The sequence below is a fragment of the Phalangium opilio genome, unplaced genomic scaffold (genome assembly GCF_054372755.1).
Source record: "Phalangium opilio isolate 3A_F unplaced genomic scaffold, DU_Popi_V2 ptg000391l_1, whole genome shotgun sequence".
NCBI classification, from domain to species: domain Eukaryota; kingdom Metazoa; phylum Arthropoda; class Arachnida; order Opiliones; family Phalangiidae; genus Phalangium; species Phalangium opilio.
The window spans coordinates 1,321,395-1,325,636 of NW_028324235.1; positions in this window are offsets into that span (position 1 = coordinate 1,321,395).

Below are 4,242 nucleotides of genomic sequence, written 5' to 3' on the forward strand. Positions count from 1 at the left end.
GCCCAACCGTTGAAGTTTATCAATGGCCTCAAGTTTTTCAAAGGGAATAATTATAAGCAACACGTCCTTAAGAGATCTTTGGCATAATCTTAATAACAACTATGGAATTACGTATATATTAACCCATAGGGTAAACCAAGATTATTTAGAGAATTTTTTTTCCCAGCTTAGAACAAGAGGGGGGCTGGACGACCACCCAACACCCCATAATGCTTTGTTTCGTATAAGAATGATAATTCTAGGTAAAAACCCAGGGGTTGTGCAGCGCAATACAAATACTTTTTCTCAAATTACTGATGAGTATTTTATTACTGATGTTATTTTTCAATCTGATATTATACCCGAGGACATTGAAATCAAAGATTATATAGAAGACGTTTTTAGTGCAAACACAGAAATAACTAATGCTATGAATATTGTATCTGTAAGAACGCCAACCCAGTCCCCAATTAAAAAAAGCCCCAAAATTCTTTGCGAGAGTGGTAAACCAGATACGAATTCATTAATTAGCAAAGCGTTTCTTTAACCAAACAAAAATGTGCATTTAGGGAAAGAAAATGAAACGGTTTTCCCGGATTATGAAGAGTCTGGAATGGAGTACCTCGCTGGCTGGGTGGCAAACAAACACTACAAAAAAATACCCTGATATCAGCCTTAAAAGCCAGTCAGGGCATTTGATGGATCACTGTTATAGCGTTCCATCTTGGGTCTCAAGTTTAAATTATGGTGGTATCGTTGTATCTTCTTTAAGTTTCTTGAATAACTCTAGAAAATTTGAAAACCATATCGTAACATATCACAATCAAACCGCATCAACCAAAAATAGCTGCAGTATTTTAAGAAGTGAAAAGGGCGTTGTTAACAATTTGACAGATTATTTAACTCCTTTATTCCCAGAAAATCCCAGAGAGATCATTTTCTCATATATTAAAATGCGAACCCTTATTAGAATGAAATATCTCAATAATAAAAAAAATCAAGATGCCCAAGAGAGAAAAAAAGAAAAGAAAATTAAAAAGTTAAGCAAATAAAAATGATTATAAAATGTTAACTATAAGATTGAAAAAATTAATACTTAAGCAGCGGCCATAATATGGAGTTATTAAGATTTTATTATTGTATTTATTAAATGGCAATGCCATGTATTGTTGATGGAATAAATTAAAACAATTATTCACATAGACTCAAATATTTCTTTCATATCAGTATAGTAATTTTTAATAGAAACAATTCAATCCTAGGCCGAGTTGTTATTTTTATTTCAGAATTTAATCATATTCTTATTTACTTTCGAAAAGAAGAGATTAGCAATAAAATTTATAATTTTATTTTAATTCTTCCTCTGGGGTAGTGTAGTGGTAAAAATTTCACAAGTAAAAAGATACCCGTAAAATTGACAGACAAAATTCCATTATAGTATAAGACTCCCTTTTGTGGTTTCTAGCTAATCCTAGACATTCAGTGACGTCATTCACATATACAAACGCGCGGCGCACCATTTTCGAAAGAAACGCCAAATCCCTAGAGGAATAATCCCCCGTTGGGAACTACCAACCAAAGTCAGAGGGTTTACGGCAACCTAAATGTATGGGTACTTTAAAAATTCACGGCCACTGCACTGCTACACTAGAAACTTACACCCAATAAGAGAATGGAAATCTTCATATTCATAATTGCAATAGCTGGTTAAATAAATCTCTCTCTCCGTGCTTTCCCCCCCCCCCGTCTTTTGAAAGAGAGGAAAGTATGAATACGTTTTTTGGTCGGCTTAACCCTCGCGCATGCGCGTTATCATTACGGTAAGTTGGCAACAAAGCGTCTGCTAGCAGTTCTGCTTGGATAGAACTTAAATTCTGCCTAGGGCTTTACAGTTCAAAAGGTATGTAGTAATCAATGTTTTTGTAGTTTTATTGTAAATATATTGTATTTAATTTTTATATAATATATTTTTCCACAGACATTGTATTTGCATTGCACTATGGAAGTAACAAAGTCCCCCTAGGGGAAAAACGAAGCAATGGGAAGGAAAACAGTGAATGCGCAAATCTTGAATCTTCCACAAGTAAAAAGGATTTAACACCGAGAAAGAACGTTTTACAATAAAGCCCTGTCAATAGTAGTTTCAGAAATGTCTCCAGAAATCAAACAGCAGTCAGACGAAAGCTAAATCTCAAACTCGCCAATGATGAACTCAGCTCTAATGCAATCAAAAGCCCTCCAAGAAAAGTTGGTAAAGCATTGAAAACTGCAGCTGGATATTTGAATGGTTTTTCTAGTGGCCCTTGGACAAAACAACTTAAATCTCTACCTTCAGACTACAAGGTACGTTATTTTTACGTACTTTAACGACAATAAGGCTACAAAACATTTGGAAGATGGAAATCGAATGTTAAAAGCAAGAAAGGTTCAACAAGTTTTCTTGTGTCCTGTTCCGCTTAGTCAATCAGTTTATGTTAAATGTGTTCTAATATCGTCATATAGTTCAAAAGAGTACAAAGTTCAACTTCAACTTCATAGTCAAAGTGGTGATATTCTACCACAACTACTATTACCAAATGCAAGGGCAAATGGGGGTTACTGGTTTTCGATGGTGTGACTTTTTTATAATCTCATATAAGGATTTTTTGTGCCAAAGGATTCAGTTTGATAATAAATTATTTGGTGAGGTTATAGTTCCTAGGCTTTGTGATTTTTACTTGAAACATTTTTAAATTTAAAAACATGTGAGAAGTAATTTGTTCCTAAGCTTTGTGATTTTTAATTGAACATATTTAACACATGTGATAAGAGAAGTAATTTTCTCCAGTGATAACTTTGTTAAAGAATCTCAAGACTTGTTTAAATAAAACTAGAACTTTTTATTTAATTGTTTTTTATTTGATAACAGTACTACAATTAAAATATGAAATGATTTATAAAATTTGTAACTATCACGCTACTTTGAACTTTTGACACGCCTGTCAAACAGAGGCTCATTTGTTACGTTAGCCAAGTAACCACAAATCATCCACAGTTGGTTCATTTTAGAGTGCATGGAATTTGAGAAGATGTACTTCAAAATTCTGTTGTTTTTTATCTCTCCAATGACACGTTCTATGTGGATTCGTAGATTTGCTATTTCCCGTGTTTTTTTCACTTCTTCTTTTGAAAGCTGGGTTTTTTTTGCCCAAAAATGGCGGGATGTTTAATTTCACACCCTTTGTTTTTAATTCGTCCGCAATAATGAATCCCCAATCAGCCATAACCGAGTCCCCAGGTTCTAAAATGGTCAATAGCCCACTATCTAAGGTAATCTCTTTATCGGAAATCCTTCCCGGAGAAAGTTTTGATATGAAAGAAACAAATCCATTTGGAGCTATACCTATCAGTCCTTTCGCTGTATGTATCGGACTGGGTTGAATAATGATTGGGCTTCTCAATGAATAACTCTGTACAGTCTATAATAACCCGTGTTGTTGGATATAACTGCCGGAACGATTCGGGCATAAACTCGTTAACAACTTTCCGAGAGGGCCAAATAGGTATTCTAGTTATTCTAGTATGCAGAAAATCAAGCCAGGTAATCCACAGATTGCTAACTGTCTGGGTGCTAATACCAAAACGATAACCTAAATCCTCCTCTAACAACCCGGCTCTAATGCGACATAAGACTAAAAACAACTGATTTTTAAAATCCAGACTTTGAACTCTACCGATGTTAGATTCATTTCTTGGTTTTGGACGTTTATAGCTTTTAGCACTGTTATAGAATTGAACTCTACCGATGTTAGATTCATTTCTTGGTTTTGGACGTTTATAGCTTTTAGCACTGTTATAGAATTGCAAATTTGGAAAATCATTCTCTAAGTGTTCAAAAAAATCATTGAAGTCTTCCTTAGACAGAAAACCTGTGTAGAATTTAAGCTTTGCGTTGTCTTTGCGATTTATTTTGGCGAAGTACACAATCAAAAAATCTGAACGCTTATCTTAGGCTAAACAAGTTGGGAAAACCAAAATATTACCTCTCCGTGTCGAGAAGATTATATAACCTTAAGTATCCAATGAAAACGTCGACCTTTTTGCCCTCATCCTTTCCCGCGCTTTGCGCTTCCGCATTTCATCCTGACTCTCAACATTATCTTCCTCCATTTTACATACAAAAATCAAATACTCACAAAAAGAAGCGGCAAAAACCTGCTGGCTCTTTACAACCACTTAATTTGACTTAATATCCAATTTCCAACAACAATAATATACCGGTAG